At 41.0% G+C, this 20347-nt stretch overlaps 1 protein-coding gene across 6 annotated transcripts in view; it reads left to right on the forward strand.

Moving 5' to 3' along the window:
- DENND2B (DENN domain containing 2B) overlaps positions 1–20347 on the forward strand; it is a 174555-nt gene that overhangs the window by 36379 nt on the left and 117829 nt on the right. For 4 of the 6 annotated variants that reach the window (XR_003434544.1, XM_027115444.1, XM_027115451.1 and 1 more), the window contains exons 5-6: positions 14028–14121; positions 14421–14524. The exons of the other annotated variants lie outside the window; for them this stretch is intronic. The gene's annotated coding sequence lies outside the window, so the exon portion shown is untranslated. The remainder of the gene's footprint in view (positions 1–14027; positions 14122–14420; positions 14525–20347) is intronic. 6 annotated transcript variants of the gene reach the window in all.

Consider the following 20347-nt stretch of genomic DNA (forward strand, 5'->3'; position numbering starts at 1 on the left):
ATTTCCCCCAGTTTAACTTTTGACTTTATTGCTTTCCACATATAAACAATTAAAGTAACTTAATGTAGTGAAATATATTAATCTTTTAACAAAAATTTTTTACCTGTAGTGTCATTCTTAGAAAGATCTTCCCTCAGAAAGATTAAGTAAATATCCATTATATATTCTTCTACCTCTTTTATGGTATCATTTTTTTAATTTTAATATTTACTCAATCTGGAATTTATTCTGTTATAATAGTAATAGCTAATATTTTTGAGTGCATATTATACACCAGGTACTAATGCCAGGCACATGCTTTACATGTAATGACTCATTTAATACATTCAACAAACCTGTGATGTCGGCACTGTTATTTTCTCTGTTGGTATCACTGTGAAATTGACCTGTTGACTGTTGCCTGGCTAGTAAATGGCAAAGACAGAATTCAGGTTCAAGTATTTGAACCACAGAGCCCATGCTTTAACTACTCTGCTAACTTTATTTTTGCCAAGGAATTGTCCTAATGTTATTTGTTAAAGAATCCATTCTTTCCCCACTGTTTTGAAAATGCCAATTTTAATCATATGGTAAATTCATATATATAACAAAAGTCTAGAAACACACCTAAGTGTGTTTCTAGACTTTTGTTCCATTGGGCTGTCTGTCTGTTATGGTGATAATGCCAAACTGTTTTAATTTGTGTAGCTTAAAGACTATATTCTCCTCACCTTTGCACCCCCAGTGCCTAGTAGTGACTGTCACCTTGTAGATGTTTAATGAATATTTGCAGAATGTTGTAATCCTTGGAGGTTCATGGATAGAATTCAGAGGGTCTGCAACTTGGGTAGAAAAATTACATCATCATTTTCACTGACCCCTTACTGAGATTTAGTATTTCTTTTAATTATGAGTATAGGCGATAGAGCACAGTAGTAATAGTACTACCTGTGACTTTGTCACTGATAGAAATCATAGATATTTGCCTAGGTGAACCCTAGGTTAAGAACACTTACTTTACTGTGTTTCTTTCTTGAGGCCGTTTTATCACTGTGTCTAATACCAAGGCAGAGCATGATACTTAGTACATGCCCAATAAATATGTTAATTAAAAAAACTTTAAATTTTCCCATATATCCTTATCCAGCATCAAATATTATCAACATTTTGCCAACTTTGTTTTATTTATTTAACTCTCTCATCATTTCTGGAATTTTGAGTTATTTTACCCAATAATATTTCAGAAAGCATATCTAACTGATAAGGACTTTAAAAATATATAACCACCAGAAGTATTGTTTGATATCGCTTATATGTGGAATCTAAAAAAAAAATGATACAAATGAACTTATTTACAAAACGGAAACAGACTCACAGACTTAGAGCTAATGAATTTATGGTTACCACGGGGGAAGGGTTAGGGGGGAGGGATAGTTAGGGAGGTTGGGATTGACATGGATGCACTGCTATATTTAAAATGGATAACCAGCAAGGACCTGCTGTACAGCACAGGGAACTCTGCCCAATATTCTGTAACAACCTAATTGGGAAAAGAATTTGAAAAAGAAAAAAAAAATTTTGTGCAAGTTAAAAAAAAAAAAAATATATATATATATATATAACCACTCTCATCACATTTAACAAAATTAGCAACAATTCCTTAATATCATCTATTACCCAGGCCACATTCAAATGTCCTCAGTTGTCTCAAAGATGTCTTTTACTTGAATTGGATGTTTGCATGGGGATCTACACAATGCCCACACTTTGCATTTGGTTGGTATGCCTCTTCTGTAAATGTCACTGACATTGTATAAATTACTTGTTAATTTATCTTCATGTTCTGATACTGCTTCTCCTCTTGTCTGTTGCTTCTTACTTTTTGTATATTTTTACTAATGACTTATTCTTGACAATTGTTATTTCCCTATTTAGCATTTTATTTATCTTTTTAATAAGAAATTGTTGATTGTGGCTATTTGATCTTATTTTTTAAACTTAAAACATTTAAGTCTCACTTAAAGTTGTTCTTTGATCTGTATTTTGGACTTGAGGTATGTGATGGGTATATTTCTTAATTTGTTTTCATTTTCTCAAGGCATCTTCTCATCTTGTTAAAAAATTTGAGGTGAAATACTTTCTCAGAGCTTTTCATACATATCTGGGCGTTAATTATATCCTCTGCAAAACTGGAAGAAAGTCAAATTTGGGTCTTCTCCATACATAGAGATACTTCTTACTTAAAAGATACTTCTTACTTACTCTTCATACTTAAAAGATACTTAAAGATACTTACTTAAAAGATACTTCTTACTTACTCTTCATACTTAAAAGGTATGAGAATGTCATACATAGTGTTAGTTCCTCATTGTTGATTTTGTTTAGGATTCTGTAATCTTATTTTCGGACCAAACTCTTTAATCACTTCTGGACAGTTTGCTTCTGTTAAAATTCTGATTACAGATTTGAGGTCATTTGTTCAAAGATTTCTGTTATTTGCAGGTGGTTCTCTGAGCTGCATCCCTTCTCATGATTGTGATTTTTTGCATTCTTTGAATCTATTTCTTTCATTAAAAATTTTTTCTGTATATTATATCTTTTTCTGATTAGCTTTTTCTGTAGCATCATTTCTATTTTTATTACATTCATCTATTCATTGATTTAGTATGGACCTCATGTTTTTACTATTTCTTTTGCAGCCTGTACTATTTATATAGTCAGTATGATAGTCTGTTTTATACCTCGAGAATCAATATCAGCCATTCTGTAAATTTGATTGATTGTTTACTGTGAGGAAGGCATCCAGTTAAAGGGATTGGCTTTGTTCTTCTTTTCTACCGTAAGGCTTTTTTTTTTTTCTTTGACTCATATCTTTTTCCTATTTATTCATTTTTGTAAGTTTACTTGTTGATCCTCCTTTCATAGCTTCAGACTATTTTGTTTGTACTGTATTTACTGAGATTTGTGAGAAGTCCTTTTCAATATATCGAGATTTCATTTCAGGCTCATTATAAAGGTTAAGGAATTGGGCCATTTAAAATTTTGTGATGTTGAATTTAATTAATGGTCACTTAATTACAAACCCCTCATTTTGGAAAATGACTTTGTATAAGAGAAATGGAATTCTGAATTCCCATTTCATCTTTGTTAGGATTAACTTGAAGGAAGAGCCCTCCAGTGATAAGAGAAAGCTTTTGATGGACGTGGTTTGTACCTGAGAGACACACCGTTTGGTCCTGTTTCTGGAGCGCTGGCTGCTTGGTTCAAAGATTTCTGTTATTTGCAGGTGTATGAATACAGCCTCCAGGTCTGTGAATACAGTTGTACTCAAGATGTCCCCTTTCTCAGTCACTCTTCTCTCACTTTACAAAAAGAAGACATAGCATTTCTCATCCTGAATCTTGCTGTTTGTGTGCTGACTGTGTGAAAACTTCCCAGTTGGCTAGCAAAGGAGCAATTAAAAATACTTTTAGAGAAAGTGAGTGACTCTGAGTAACAAATCCTTTTCTAAATCAGATGGTTTTTAGTTTTTGCTTTCAACAAAATTGAAAGAATTGTCAGTTGGTAGATCATTAAAAATTTTTGATGATAGACCACTGTCTAATTTTGGCATTTAGCTCAGGAGTGCAAAGGTTGACTGATATTACTGTAAAAAAAACTTCCTTCATTCCTGTCTAGTTATTTATGTAAACAGTTTCTTGGCACTTGCAACTATAAAAATGGAAAATTAATGTATTTGCAATACAATTTTACTTTTTATATTTAATAATACAAATTTGTAATATGTTTTGATCAATTGTATATTAATAACAAAGGTAATGAAAGCCCAATCCAGAAGAAAAAAATTTTTTTTAACGTTTAGAGCTTACTGTTATAGGAGAATTAAAAAATTTATATATATCAATTTATATATAATACTTATAATGCAGAGAACTATCATAGGCTTACCAGTAAAATATTTTCAAGCGTAAAATATTAGGGTAAAATTCTGAGGAGGAAGTAAAAATGATAAGTGTATATGGAAAAAAAAGAATGGCATAAAATTTCATGTTTTTTTTTAAATGAATGATGGTAGATTTCAAATCACTGTGGTATTTAGATTTCATTGGATTCATTTAAGAGAGTAACGTAGTAATTTTATTTTAAAATGTCAATGTTTATTACGTGCCAGAAGGTATATCTCTTAAATGTTGATTTAAATATATGGAAGGAGTACTTGTTTTGCAAAATTCACTTAGGGCATCTTTGAAAAATGAACATTTACAATAGAGTATGATAGCGAGGAAAGGGAAGAATAATAAGGAAAAATGCAAAGGAAGCCCCAGGGTCAGAGAAAGCAGCTAGAAGCGGTGCTGTGGGGACTGAATCTTGAGGGACTCTTGGAGCTGGCTAGCATAATAGAGGTGGGAAGACATTCCAGGAAGAGGGAACAGTTTATGCAAAAGGCTCAGAGGTATAAAAGAACATGAAAACTTTGGGGGAGATGGCAGGAGTGGCATGAACCAGATGGTGACTTAAAGCCAGCCCAGAAGTACACTTTGATGGCCCAAAAGGGAGATGCAGTGGGGTTGGAGGTATGGGGAGGGAGCTCTTGGCCAGGCATGAGGTAGTGAGGGCAAGAGCGATCCATTAATGGTGCTTCCTTCCCAGTGACTGTTTTCCTTATTGGTAATCTTCTGTTCCTTGTTTACATTTTGCTAGGGGAGTAAAATGAGGCCCACCCAGGGTTATTCCTCTTACAGGTTTTGTTACCTTAGTAGCAATGGGCAGACTGAGACTAGTGCTGGAGTCCAAGGGCTCTTACCCGCTTTGGCCACCTGCTTGGTTGAGGTCATCTGCTTGTCATTTAAAAGGGTGACTCTAATTTTGGAATTGAAATTTGAGATCTTTGGACCAATAAATACTTTTTTTTCCGATTTTTGAATTTGTTTACATGAAAAACTTTTACAAATTTCTGCAAATTAAATCAAGCTTAACATTTCCATTTACTAAATAACGCTTGTTATAAAGAATTCAACTGTGTAAAATTCTATGGTCCTGGAAAAGGTAGTATGTGAGGTCACTCTTCTGGCCCATCTCGTACTGGGAATTCTTTTGCTTTCCTGATGGAGAGGCTGCCATTAATAGGGATCAAAATAGGAGTACTATAACATGAGGCTGTATGTAGTCTTGAAAAAATTGATTATGGTTTTTTTGTTGCCTGTTTGGAACATTTGTTCAGCAAAGTACAAGAGACCTGATTCCGTATTTGCTCAGAGCAGATTGAAGGAACTCCAGAAGGGTTGATTCGATACTACACAGAAACATGAGGTGGTGAGCTGAGTGGTTTTTCCACATTTTAATAGTTTCCAGGATGACACTGAAAGCCCTGCCCTTAGAGAACCCTGAGCCACCTAATTATTTATTCTTCTAGGCTCTTAAGAAGGAGAAGAGGGAGATTTATACCATAAAATAGGTGCCCCGGCCTTTCCAAAAGAGGCTGGAAAGGAATTGTGGACAGCTATGGAATGTAACTAGCAAGGCAAGGTAAGGAAAGCCGCATGACTTTGAGTTCTTGTGGGAAAAGGTTGTACTTGGCTTCATTATTTCCAGATCTCTGTTTTCAAAGAACTCTCTGAAGAGCCTGGCTCTTGGGGGACAGTAGGAGGGAATGCTGACAAGCAAGAACTGAGTCAGTGCAGGAGACCTACTCTGTGCTAGTCACTGCTTGATACGCTCCTAAATTCCACTGATTGTCTTGAAGAGGAGGAAATCATGACTCAGAGAAATCAAGTAACTTTCCCAAGATCCCACATTTGAACCCAGGTTCATTTGATTCCAAAGCCCTTTCCACTACATTGTGATGATGCTTTGTGCTGAAATCATGGAAAATGAGCGATCTTCTGGATTGAATTAGGGAACTCATGGTATCCAGCTAACTTTTCTGAAAAACTCTGAGTACGCTTTATTTGGAGGCTTTTGGGGAGAGGAGTAATGCTGGTGAGGAGAGAGGTCTTGAGGAGGAAGATACTAGGAATTCTTCAGACTGTCTCTGTTTCATGTGAAGGGATTTTGTGCTGTGGCATCTAGTCCTTGGTGGTTTGAAAGAAATGGCTCCTCAATTCATTTGCCACCAGTTGTCTCTGTGGAGGAAGATGGGAAAAGACTAGCATACTATAGGATATTGAATTTCATAAAACACAGTTGTTTGTTTGTTTATTTTTTGAGGCCAATATAGAATTCCTAGATTTTAAGATATTTTTCCCAGGAAAAGAGGCCAAAAATAAACAAAAACCCCAAACCTGTCATCATCACATCATATAAGAAAGGACATTTGAAAACCAGAATAATAAATTAAAAACAATAACTAAAATAGGATAATAGGGCAGCTCTTTGCAAGAAAGCACCTAATTCTCCTCTTTTACAAAATTAGGTTAGATTTAAACTATTTTGAATCAAGAAAAATTACAACATAAAATTTATTGATGTGTTTGTCAGTTTGGGGAATTTTTATTTGTTAGTACCTCAGGAGAAGCTTGACTCTCCAGCTTGTTTCACACTTTATTTTATCACAGTTACTGTTGATAGTGCATTTCAACAGGTATGTTGATGAAAACAGCATCAACCGTCAGAGTAATTCACACAACATGGAATATTCTGGTGAATGGAGAGAAGTGGGTAAGTTGTTCGGCTTTTAATTCTGTGGCCAGGCCAAGGAGAAAGCAGAAGTCATAGCTCTGGTGTCTGACTGGTGAGGGCTCCAGGAAGAGTGCTGCCAGAACCTGTCTGGGACTGGTTCATGTACCAGGCCAGGGCTGCACAGGACCCTTACTGCCCACTGTGGATCAGGTAGGAATTTGAGAGGGATGCTGTACATGATAAAAACTTTAATCATGGCCTGGGCCAGTATTTAAGAGAACCACTCCTCTAAAGGAATTATCCTGTTTGGTTCTCCACCATAATCTAAAGGCAGAGGCACAGACAAAGGCCCATTGTTTTCTCCAGGGCAGCTGTTTATTGCATCGGAGCTAAGGAGGACTGTGGGAAGCCCGCAGGCCTGTGGCCTAGGTGCTCAGATTTGGAGGTTGTCCTGCTGTTCCTCCTGGTTATTTTCTTCTGATTCTCTCTTGTGGGAACTTTGGGCAAACTGCATTTTCCTCCAAGCAGTAAAGTCTTAGCTTTACCTTCTACTTGGTCTCTGTGCCCGGGAGTTTTTGTGAACTCTCTGAGTGCCTGGGAACTCGGAGGAAAAAAATGCCCAAGAGCAGCCTGGGAATTCCCCAACTCCCCCAGGCTGCCTGCCTCATCTAAGGGAACACCTAACTTCTGCATTTCCAGGGCCATGCTGGGGAAGTGTGTGTTTTGGCCTCTCTGGAGAAGGGCACATTAGCTTCCCTTGGCCTGTTTACATTAGTTTGGTCCTTTCTGCCTTTGATTACACATGAAGCTTTGGGGTGGGGGGTTTCCCTGTTTCCATGGAGTTCACTCCTTCCTTTTGTCTGCCTTCTCAATTTTTCCACCTGGGGAAGAGCTGCCCTCTCCATTCCCCCTATCCTTTTAAAATACTTTCCTTGGCTTAGCTCCTTGTCTCATAGACTTTGCCTAGTGAGTGAATCAGTTCACAATCAGGAAGCAATTCCTCTGTCTCCTAAAATTCCCTTTTGCTATGTTCTGTGACTATTAGACCATTTCTCATTTGCTCATCACTGTCTTAGTTGCCAGTACTCTCCTTTTTTTTTTAAAGGTTTTTTTTTTTAAATTTATTTATTTATAATTTTGGCTGCCTTAGGTCTTTGTTGCTGCACGTGGGCTTTTCTCTAGTTGGGGTGAGTGGGGGCTACTTTTTGTTGTGGTGCACGGGTTTCTCATTGTGGTGGCTTCTTTTGTGGCAGAGCACGGGCTCTAGGCATGTGGGCTTCAGTAGTTGTGGCTCGCAGGCTCATAGGTGTGGCTCGCGGGCTCTAGAGCACAGGTTCAGTAGTTGTGGCACATGGGCTTAGTTGCTCCACAGCATGTGGGATCTTCCCGGACCAGGGCTCGAACCCATGTCCCCTGCATTGGCAGGCAGATTCTTAACCACTGCACCACCAGGGAAGCCCGGTACTCTTCTTTAAGAAAGGGAATAGTCTTCCAAGCCCAGAGGCTGGATGGCTTATGGGAGCTTGTTGAGCTAAAGTGTTGATGCAGGATTTCTTAGTTCTTTGGGGTTTTTTTGTTTGTTTTTTTGTGTGTGTGGTAGTGGGCCACTCCGGACGCGCAGGCTCAGCGGCCATGACTCACGGTCCCAGCCGCTCCGCGGCATGTGGGATTTTCCCGAACCGGGGCACGAACCGCATCCCCTGCGTCGGCAGGCAGACTCTCAACCACTGCGCCACCAGGGAAGCCCTCTTAGTTCTTTGGGATGTGTGTCTTGGCTGCTCAAATAGAACGTAAACCTGTTGAGGGTAAGAGCTCCAGGTTCTTTCTTTCCCTTTCCTCCAGCCCGAGGGTGACCACCAGTGGCCACGTTTGCTGGTGAGGTTACCTCATGCTTGCTCCCAATCAGCCTGCCTACGAGAATGCAGGCACAGCAAACAGCCTCTCTGAGGCTGACCTCACTGTGTGCTCTCTAAGATAACTGGTCACAGGAGTGCTAGAGAAAACCCTTTTGCCCCCAGGGGCGGTGGTAGAAGGCCTGCCTCAGACCTCTTTGTTCTGTTGTGGAAGCCTCCCTTTTCTTTTTGTTCATTTAACACAATTGAGGAGTCCTATGCCCTTTGAAGCCTTTTCAAGCTCAAGTGGCGTTTCCTTGGTGGTAAGAACTTTCCCATTCCACAGCTTTCGAACTCTTTGGAGAGTTTCTCTCTTGCATCATCAGGTAGATTTCTTTTTTCTTTCTTTTTTTTTTTTTTTAAACCAGGGGACCTAGTTTTGTACAGTGACGACTTCTGTTCCCCCAGCCTTCTTTCAGCTGAATGATCTTGGTGCCTTTTCTCCTTTTGGAAGAACCTTGTCTAGGTCCCTTGAGTTCCCTTCCAGTTCTACTAGTGATGCCCCGCGGTAGTGCTTCTCTGCCTCTAGCCTTGAGTTCCTAGGCACCCCCATCTCACTCCCATAGATTCCTGTCTTTATGACTTGATATTGTGATACATTTTCTTCTGGCTTCTCTTTAGTCAGTTCTTAGATGACAGTCTGTTTACATTCACGTTTAGGTCTGGAATCCTAATTTTAAATCTCAACATTAAAGAAAAAATCTGATTCCTGTGCCCCTAGCTTGTCCTCAGTTTAAGATTGCATTTTCCCTCTTTTGTCGCCCATCTGCTGGCTTTGCAGTGGTTTTCTCTTCAGTTTCCCTGTGTCCTGTGCCTACCTCACTCCCACAGTCTTCCCCTCCGGCGTAGATCACAGAGGAAATATTTAGTTAGTCTCTGCCAAACATTCTGGCTGTGTTGTTTTGCTTAAGAAGACATGCAGATAAACTGTTTTGATTCTTGGTCTTGGTGCTCCAGAGCAGATGTTTCTCCTATAACAGAGGTATTGTGGTCAGTTGGAAAGAGTGCTGGACTAGAGTTCAGAGAATTGGATTCTAATCCCTGCCGTGCTACTAATTTGCAGTGTGATCTTGTGCAAGTCACATTTCTATGTCTCAATTTCATTTTGTCAAAAGGGGCCTTATGATAAAGAAGACAGGAATCTATGGAGTTAGGAACCCAGAGAGTAAGCCTGGGGGATCAAGGAGAGTAGATGGGCTAGAGGCAGAGAACCGTGACCATGACTATCATTAGTGGAGCCAGAAGGAAACTCACATCCAAATATAGATAAAATGAATATGTCTAGTCACTTTGAAAAAGTATAAACTGTGATAACAAAGTGGTGGAAATTCTCTGACAAGGATGACTTCAAGAGATAACTGCCTTGTCCACCACTGGGGCTGCTCTAGGTCCACACCTGTTTGCTGTCACCCTTGATGTGTGGGAGGCTTGGCCTTTTGTGGGTTCAGTTCCAGAATTCTGCCTCCCACCTTCCACCTCCTTCATAAACCCAGAAATATTTGAAACTCAGCCCAGATCTTCACCTGGCTTTGATTTCCTCATCATGTGGAGAATGGTCCTTGGAAGTAGTAGTTTCCAGAAACCTTAAATGTTTGCTAACATGTCCAACTTCTGCATTTGTTGATCACTCCTTCTGTGCATGGCTGCGTTCCAGTTCTTGTGCCCTGAAGGTGGTATGGTTTGGTTCCAGCAAGGAAGGGGGTGATATTTGGGGGGATCCTATCACCAGGAACTAGGAACTAAAAGTAGACAAAAGAACTGAGAGATGCCCTGTTGGTGTTCATGGGAGGCAAGTCTTTGAAGAAGAACAAAGTAGTTTAACGTCTGCCTATGTAAACCATAGCTCTCACACACATACTCAGATAGGCAGAGGTACATTTCTTCCTGATCTCTCCCTGTCCCCTTCTGAAATGATTCTGGGATTTAATCAGGTCTTGCCTAGTTTATACTTTTTCTTTCCAGTTAAAGATTTGTGTTGGTTTCCTCCAGTGCAGATTTGGAAGACATCTCCACAGTCTTTTGCTGCCCTGTGATCCTGTGTCAGGCATAATCAGCAGAAACTTTGGTAAATGAGTTCAGAGGGATATTTGTCCCTGCAGGGTTAGTGATAAGGACCTGCACTCACTCTTGCTACACCCAACCTCAGGAGGCTCTCAGGCTGCTGCACCTTGCTAGGGAAAGTCATGGAACTGAGTAGAGTAGTTCTGGGGAGAAGAGTTACATAATTGACTCTGTATGTGTTCAACTGGGCCTTCTTTGCTATTCTGCAATCCTTTAATTTATCTTAAGTCCCTGTGACATACACCACAGTGCTCCTTTCTCTCTCTTTCTTCCTTTCTTCCTTCCTCCTTCCCTCCCTTCCTTTCTTCCTTCCTCTCTCTCTTTCTTTCTCTCTCTTTTTTTTTTTTTTTTTTAACATCTTTATTGGGGTATAATTGCTTGTTTTTGTTTTTTTAACGTACTCCATATGCTCTGACTCCATCCTGACCCTACATCACCAGTGAGGATGCCTTCTACTTTACTGGGACTGTTAGAGCTAGATGACGTGGAGCTCTGGGATAGTTCCTTTCCTTTAGATAGCTAGGTACTCCAACTTATCCAGCTCTAAGAGAACAGGCATAAACATTTCCTATAGGCTCTATAGATGTGTTTGTTGTGAATGCCAGCATCGTCTGGGCGAAATAATGGTTTGATTTGGGGCTTGATAAGAGTTGTGAGCCCATGTCTGGCTATTTGGTACTTTCCCCTGTCTCACTTGTTCTTAAACCAACTTGTCCTAGGAAGATGGCCCAACTGATAGCTGTCACGTAATGCCCGATGTGTCCTCCCTGCCACTCCAGCCCAGGATACTCACAAACCCTCTGCCTTCTGTGTTTCTCAGGAGTCATAGCTCATAGTTCCCCTTCAGGTAGGTGTTTTTCAAATCCTACTCACATCTTCTTTAACCTTCTTCCTCCACTCTCTTTCTCTTCTACCTATTTTGCGTAGTTACCTCAAGAAATACTCTCCTTGTCCCCTTCCCTCTTTGATTGTGGAGTGAAAGCTAGCCCCAGTCATAGCTGATAAGCATGATACCAAGAATACTTTGGAAAGGAAAGTCACACATTTGGGAGTGAAATGAGATGATGTGAAGAATGAGTGCTGTCAGTCTTGTCCTTGTGAATACCTTTTGGAATCCTTAAAAATACCTATCTTTCAATTAATCTGTCCTTCTTCCAGGACCACAATTTTGGGATATGTAAAAATTATTTAATTTTATTTCTCTTATGTTTTGTTTTATTGCAAGTATTTATTTACACAGGTAATTTTTCTTGTATCTTTATATAAACAGTATTTTAGCCATGTTCAGTAATGAGCCTATTTGGGCATGCAGCTACCATATCTAATATTGTTTCTTTGGGAAAATTTCTTCAACTTGTAAAGATGACTGACTGACAAAGGAGTGTTCAGTGCAAAACCAGTCTTCATCCTCTGGCCCCTAAGGGTGATATTGCTGTGGAAGGGGCCAACTCCATTCCTGTCATATGGAGAGGAAGAAAAGTGCTTCCAAAGGAGGCCTGGTGCTCCATCAGGAAAGCTGGGTCCTTCCTTTGGTCTGAGTCTCTGCGTGGCAGCTGGAGGTACTAGAGTGTGCCATGCCTGACTAAGCTCTTCTCTCTCCCTCTCCCTCTTTATTTTTATTTATTTATTTTTTTGCTGTGTGTAACTTCAGGAAATACTTTAGCTTAAAGCCTGAAGACGTCCCCCTACTTTGAATATCATGATCCAATTATGACAGGACCACATTCTTGAAACAAGTTGTTTAGTGGAGTTAATTGAATTATCTGCTCCTATTCTTGAGTAGGAAATAATACATTCTTGTTGTGTTGCTGTGTCAGGTCTTAAATGGAAAGCTTCTAGTTTGAAGCTGTGTCTATTTCCAGTGGGATAAATCTGCTGCCAATTTATGAAAACTGATGATGTCCCTGTGCTCTGTGTGTAAACTGTAGCATCTCTTTGTGGAATGAAGAATTCAGGAAAATGGAACAATTTTTTGAGTAAAATTCCAAGCTCTACTAGGTTCCAAGTGACTGAGAATTTCCTGTTAGAGTGGGAAAGTTTATCCATATGTTTTTGCCTGGGGATAGTATATGTCATGTAGTTCTAAAGAAGTAGGTCCGTAACTGATTACCTCTTCCTTTGTCTTTCTTTCTGTGGTGCCCAGAGATGGTTTGAGCTCATCTTTGGTCTCGTCTCTGCAAAAAGCAGCATGCATTTTGATCAAGGGACGGGAGTAAAACCTATGGCCACAGGGCAGGGTGAAACTAATGATTTGTATAAGGAGCAAACCTTTCACCTTTGTCTCACTGGTACCAGGCTGTAAGTAACTGAACTAACTAGCTCCAGACACTTATTTTGCAATCTTGAGGTGAGGATGGGCAAAATCCCAGAGGCTGGGAGGCAGACATGTGGCTACCAGAGAGATGACGTCAGCTGGTTTACTGGTGCTGTGGAGGAAGGGGGGATTCCAGGTGCTCAGCCTCCTTCCTGCACTTGGGGGTGTCTAAACCCACCCCCAATCCTATTGGGAGACAAGGCCTTTGCTTGGGAAAAGCCTTCGTCTAATTCTTGCCTCCTGCTGTCCCCACAGGGACCTGAAGTTGGAAAGGGTCTTGTAACCTTGGCTGTGGGAACAAGGCTTTGAGGAGTGAACAGACGTGTGTGTCTCTGTGTGTCTGTGTGTATTTTGTTTTAATGCTGACAACTGATGAGGGTTTCCAAACTGGGGTTAGATATGAGAGGAGAAGGAGAAACGTTGTCTGGGTTTTTGGGAATCTGTATTAGGAATTGCCCTTTTCTTGGAAGGGAAAGCAGTTTATGATTTAACTCATTTTTCAATTAAAATTATTTGATTATTTTTGTTTGGTATGTTTAATGTGGCTGCTTAGTATACAACAGGAGGTGTTCCGAATCACCTCCTTTCTACGTTCTGCCCCTTCCCCTATGCTTATCCTAGAACAGAGCCTCACAAAGCCATAATATGTGACAAATTGGAGAAAGCACGTCTGCAAGGAAGATCTTCCTCTTTGCTCAGCCTTGCCTCTGTATGGGTTTCTGGGAACTGTGGTGGGGCTCCTTGGGAAGCCTACAACTCACAGTAGGAATGGAAGAAGCTTTGTGTCCTCTGGAGCATGACAAAGAGAACAGAGCTGGGAGGCACTGGAGCCTATGAAGCCCATCTGCTGAGTAGCTTTGTGTTCCTGTCAGATGTTGGGTACCTGCTCTCGTTCCATCCTCCTCCCCCAAGATGTGGAAAAAAATGAAGCCCCTGCATGGAAAGCAGGTGGTAAAGCCACCAGCAAAAGCTTATACTAGGTGGTTCAGACATCCCCATCCCAGGCCTGCCTTGGGTTCCTTTGGGGCCATCAATAGCTTCGGGTTTCTGTAAGACTCTTGCTCACGTTCAGCATAGCCACTGCTTACTGGAAGCCATCTGGGGCCAGCCCAGGCTTGTTCTGTCCAGGCGTATTCCCACCACGGTACTTTTCTCGTCTTTAGGGCTTTCAGATATGAGGACCTTCAAGGTCTCTGAGCTGCTTAAGTCTTTCTTCTGAGAGCCTAGTTCCTCCCCTTCTGGGCCCAGGAAGCTGTGGTAAGCTCTTGGTTTTCTTCTCTGCTGGGCACTTTTGGGAAGCCGTCTGCATTCCTTTCTGCCTAACTCTCTGCCTCTGGGGCTCTGTGGGGTGCGGTTGCTTCGTGCCTCTGTGATGCAGAATGCGAGGGCAGTTCCATGGAGATCAGCCCCTGGAGATAACCAGGAGTTTGAATGTGGAGTTGCCCTTTCTTGCAGTCCTGGGACCAGGAGCTAGCTTTTCATGGGGTGCCGTGTGGTATTGATTCTCCTTAAAACTTTCTCTGACTTGCTTCCCTGTCTCCTTGCCACTCTGGAAGGAAGGGTCCGAGGAGGAAGATTAGTGCTCGGTTTCCTGTGATCTTTGGCTCTGGAGATGGGTGCAGCAGATGCCTTTTGTGAGGAAGGAGCTTAGAGGCGACAGGTAAGAGCATGTGTCTTCTGGGTGTCTTTCCAGTCTGGTTACGTTGACGCTCTGGGTGGTGACAGCACATGTTAGCATCCCTTGGCAGGGATGGCCAGTCAGAGTCCCCACCTCCAGTTTGTTGGCTCCCTAAGGATGAGAAGCATTTTTGCAGTCCTCAGTGGCATGGCCTGTAGAGGTGTCTATGTGCTGACAGGTTACAGAGCCTTCCCATGGATGTCCTGCCTCTTTGGCGCTTGAGAACAGATGGGGCTTAATTTGAAGCAGACCTCCCTCAAGGGCCCAAATCTGAAATGTATATTACAAAATCCCTGCTAGTTTTTGGCTCTTCCTCCTTCTGCATTTCTCTCTTGCCTTTACCTTCCCGTCACTGTCAGGGGTTGTAAGCAGCTGCTGCTATCATGCGGACTGATCAAGACTGATCAGGATTAAGAATGGAGCTAAATATAACTGCCAAAATATAACTAAATATTACAGAGCATACTGCTCTGATGTGCTGAGACTCATCCTTAGGGAAGAAGTTGATTTGAACCTGTGATAGAGGGTTCAAACAGAATAGGTGAAAGTTGGGAGGAAATGGTGGGAAGGTACTTCAGGAGTTGGGGGAGTATTGATTCCACCCCTTCCCTTCCCCACTCCCCGCACCCCCAACGTTTCCTGCGAAAGGTCAAGGGCAAAAGATCTTGCTTTTCAGCCATCAAACAGTCAATAATACTAGCTGAATTTTTCAGCTTAACCAACATTGTGATTCAAATATTATATAAAGCTTTTTTAATCACCGAGGGAATTTATCATCTATTGGGAGAGACAAAATTTGTTAAACAAATAGAGAATATAGAGATCTTAACTGTGTTTGGTTACTAACTGTGAATGTGTTTATAGTTCAGAAATAAGAAGGTTCTTAAAACTATAGGAAAACTTTCTTGGCGGAGGCAGGATCTTTTCTGATCTTTGAAGTTTGGATCGACTTTATATAATCAAAGGAGAGGTGTTCTGGTTGTGGAGAACAGCAGGGACATAGAAAGGGTGTGGCTTTCCAGGGTCCCTGCAACGACGATCTGCCTTGGTGCTCAGGGGATGAGAAGGGATGCAGTGAAAGTGGAATTTCGTGGGAAGCAGTCTTGTGGAAGAGAGTAGGCTAATTTTGGAGAGGACAGAGATTGGCAGTAAGGAGACCCACCAAAGAGTATGGGTCGTCCACAACCGGAATAGAGAGGAAGGGGGTGAATCCTAGAGAATATTCAAAATTAGAATAAGTAGGACCTGGACATGGGATATTAAGGGTAAAATTGAGGGGAAAGACGTAGGATGCCAACATTTCTGCCCTGTGAGAGTTGACCATTACGATATCTTATGTTTATGAAGTGCTTTTCAAAGCACTTTTTCATTCAGTACGTATCTCAGAGTTGTCTGGGCTCTTAGAGTTCATCTAATCTGGCTTCATTGTCCAGATGGGGAGATTAGAGCCAAGAAAGGAGAGGGTACTATTCCCAACTCGCACAACTATTTAGTGGTATAATGGGACCTCCAATCTTGGCCTTCTATCTCCTAGGGGAAATTTAAGACGAGAAGCATGGAGGAAGGAGTCTGGGGTCAGAGAAAAGTCCTGTCTAGTTAGGTGACATTAGGTGATTACCAGTCTCTCTGAGCAAAATGAAGCTTATTCAAGAAGCTTCAGACTAAATCAGTGGTTCTGCTACTAGGAACTCTTTTTGAGAACCACTATATAAGGAGGACGGACTCCTTGGGTCCTTCTAGTTCTGAGATTCTTAAGAGTGCATGAAAATAATGTATATGAAAAGTATTGAATTGGGTTTCCTCAGAGGCTGTGGCTGGTTTCCAGGGTGGTGCCTTTTGAAGGGAATTTCAAGAGTAATTTGTTTCCACATGATTTTCATGTTATATGCTGACCCCAGAACCTAACTACCGAAGAGGACACACTCTGCTGTTAGTAGGCTGTGGCCGATATTTGAACTCAGTATTTGCAGAGTTATGGCTGTTTGTGTTATCCATGTCCTCTCCCCACCTCCTCTTAAAATACACACACACACACACACACACACACACACACACACACACACACGCATACGCATGCATGCACTTCTCTCCATTCCCCTTTTCCTCTTTCCTTCCTTTCCTTTTTTATTTTTTCTCCTTAACTGTTTTTCTAGTCTAATTCCCCTTCCTCCATCTCTGTTCTCTCCACTCTTGTCTGTCTTGTCTAGATAACTTCCTGTGTTGGAGCAACTTCCTCTCTTGGTTAAACTCAGACATGACTACAGCATAGCACCTTGGAATATTCTGTTTTGTCTCTATTCCCTGCTGCGGTGGCTGGTGCTCAGCGATCAAGCCGGACCCTGGGAGTCATTCTGGACCCTCCTTCACCTCCACAGTCAATTACCCTTCAAGTTCTTGCTTTCTATTCAAAGAGCTCTTGATCTCCCTCCTTGTGTTCATTCTCACCGCCCCATACAGCAGGAGACAGAGCAGAGAGAGATCACGGTTGAAGAAAGAAAAATAGAGTTGGGGTCACCCTCACTGTCCTCAAAATCATTTTGCAAACCTCCACAGCCCAATTTAGTCTCCTCTTCGCCTCTCACAGCTCTCACAGCTGTCTCTGGGTCTCTGACCCTTCGTGATTGGCTGGTGGCTATGTTTCTGCGGGCTGTGTTTGGAGAAATCCTGAGTCTGAAGAGGAACACTAATTTAATAAGCAGTGGTTACTCTCTTGGAAACACATAGACACAGTCATGCCTCATTTTCTTGGTGGATTTTTCCTGAGTAAACTTCCCCTCCTCAGCTCCTGTGGGCCTTTTCCTTGGAAGAGGAGTGTCCCTGCATCACTGACTGCAGATGTTATCTGCGTCGATGATGAGTGGCTGCAGTCTTTCATCACCTTGAGGTCTCTTAACGTGGTTGACTTCCTTTGCTTGCTTGGGTATGAGGAGAGCCAGTGTCTTCCAGTTATAGCTTCTGGAGTCCCACAGCTTGTGAGAAAGAAGTCTTCTGCTGGCAACTGCTGTGCTGGGGACAGTAGTCCTTGACCTTTTGTGTGTTTTTTTTGTTTGTTTGTTTTACTCTGCCCTCTTCCTAATAATGCTGTCATTAGCAGCGTCAGCTAACCCGTTACATGGGCTATAGACAATCATGTTCACCCAGGTAAGGAATATAGGCTTTCTGAATTTTTTTCTTTCCTTCAAAGGCTAAGTGCTACTCAGATATGTTCTTTGACATCCCAGGGAGTAATGCTCAGGAATTCCCCCAGATATGCTATTCTCAGACTTCCAAACAAGCTTCCTCCTGTTTCTGTCCTTCAGGATCTTGAATTGCACTCTTCTCTCCCTCCACATTCCTCTGTTTTTCCTCTCATCATCTCACCTGTTCTCTGAGTTGATCTCTAAGTAAATGAATGTTTATAAGCACCTCTTTTTATACAAAAGGCAGACTAGCTCTATTTTACATAAAAATGGGATACACCTAGTGTATGTATTGTTAAGGAAGGAGCTAATCATTGCATAAATTAGAAACTTCTAGGTTCCTATCCTTGGGGGAAAAGAGAGAAGGGTTTAAAAAATGGCATCTTCTACCATAGGACATTGAAGTTTATTTAGTAGGACACTCATCTGTAGACCAGGGCCACCATCCATGTCCCTAGGATAAGCACCGAATTTTGAGGGGCCACTGCTCTTCTCTCCTCCTGATTCTTCTTAAGTCCTTAGAAGCACTGTAGTTTCTCATTACGGGAGATACGCTGGTATGTATACGTCCCAGCAATGCCTGATGGAGCTGAACTGCTGCATTCCTACTGTCTAATGTTTCAGTTACAACAGTCAAAGCCGAGTCCTTGCTCACAAGAGCTATCAGATGACAGCTTAGTATAGAAGGTTAAAGATCCACAAGAATTCACTCTGATGGTTAAAAACATCACTTTGTAATTCTGATCATGATGAACCATGGTTTGGGGAGATGACGGGTAAGAATTGTTTGCATTCCTGAGCTTCTCAGCATCCTCACTAGAACTTGGATGGTCAGAGCCCCAAATGAGAGGCTCTCATGTAAGTAGTGGAAGGCACAAAGGGCAGATCAGGCAGGGCTCAGCTGTCTCTTCTTTCTGTGAGCTTTCTTTATCGCATCTAGCCACTAGTTCCCAGAGATGACTCCATGGGGAGTAAGTCATGGGGTAGTTTTTTATCTTCCTGTTCTGTAGGGGGTCTTAAGAGCTTCATGAACCAGAGATGTTATCTTATTTCTCAATTTAAGGGACTCCACAGACTTGATTTTCTTTTTCTCTTCAGCATACTTGCCTGGGATATTATTAGGGCTTCTGTTACCCTTGGGTCTGCAAATATAGTGTGTGTCCCCTGGATACACTATTGTTCTAACCAGAATGGAGCAAAGTAAGACATGGACCTCATTTGATCTGGACTCTGTATGTCGGTCAGTAAACTCAAAATCACGGGGACTCATCATTGACTCATATTGAACCATTCCTCAAGTATCTTTCACTTATACCATTCTTTTTTTTTTATTCAAACAGAAAGTCACAAAAATTTACTTCTACCATTTTCGTCCTGTTGTCATGCAGTTTTTTTTAATAAACTTAAGTGTAAAATGATATCTTTTGTCCTTTTAAAATTTAATCTTGTTATACTTAACCTATGGTTCTAAGTTTTTGGAGGCCCTTTTTTTGGAATTATCTCTAATATGTTAATTTTCCCTCCCAATTAATTTGTTATGTGCATTTTTGATAAGCGTGCCTTACCCGAGTCATTGATAAAAAAGGGTGACCAGGCTAGGATTAGAACAGATGGGAATGTCCAGACTTCTAGGAGTTCCAGAGTACTCCTTCGTAGTTGATACTGATCCATTTTGCGCTTCCATTTGGACCCAGCTGTCCTGAGTTACCAGATGGTGCTACTGCCAGTGCCTTCCTGTTTTATCCATAAGATCAAGAGAGATTTTTCTGAAGTGCAGATAAATTGTGTCCTGGAATTCTTTGATATATGTGTGTGCATATGTTTATTTATGTGACACATAATATATATCATATGTAAATTTATATTATGTAAATATGTGTGCATATTATTTTTAAACCCCCAGACTATTATTTATAGACCACTTACTATCTATTGCTGAGTGTGTTACATATATTATCTCCTTTATTCTCTACTATAATTCCATGTTAACTGTATTAAATAAAAGTAATGAGTTTTTTAGCATGACTTTATTTAATCTCCAGTGATCAGTGCTTCCTTCTTTATGTCCTTGCTACTTTTTGTGTTTCATATACTCTGTTCTGGAGTTTTGCCTATGATATTGCCTATTTAATAAATACTTATTGAGCATTTGCTGTGTGTAAAGAAAACACTGCATTATAGCCTGTTGGAAGTTCAAAGATGAATAAGAAATGGTCCTTTTGCTCAGAAGAGCTTATATGTGATTTAAAGTATGAAGGCATAAACAATGGCTTAGTGGGAGGGGGGGGAAAGGGAAATCAAGGAAACACACTAAAAGAGAGTCCTGAGTGTGAATGGAACGCTGAAACTAGCCCACCTACAAAGTTCTAAATGGAAATCTTTAGGAGACAGGTTCTAACATGTTACAACCTGTTTACAAAAATGGAAGGTATCCATTTGACTGATGGTTTTAAATCCTATCCCACACTTTGTTGGAGTGTCTGCTTGAGTTTGAGGGTGAGGAGAGGCAGACCTGAAAAAATGGTCCACTTTTGCAATCTTTCATTTTAAAAATATTATTAAAATATAGAGTATATGTTTTTTTTTTTTGTTTGTTTGTTTGTTTTTCTGCGGTACACGGGCCTTT

The sequence above is a fragment of the Aethalodelphis obliquidens genome, unplaced genomic scaffold (genome assembly GCF_003676395.1).
Source record: "Aethalodelphis obliquidens isolate GAN/ISIS:26980383/991018 unplaced genomic scaffold, ASM367639v1 scaffold14, whole genome shotgun sequence".
NCBI classification, from domain to species: domain Eukaryota; kingdom Metazoa; phylum Chordata; class Mammalia; order Artiodactyla; family Delphinidae; genus Aethalodelphis; species Aethalodelphis obliquidens.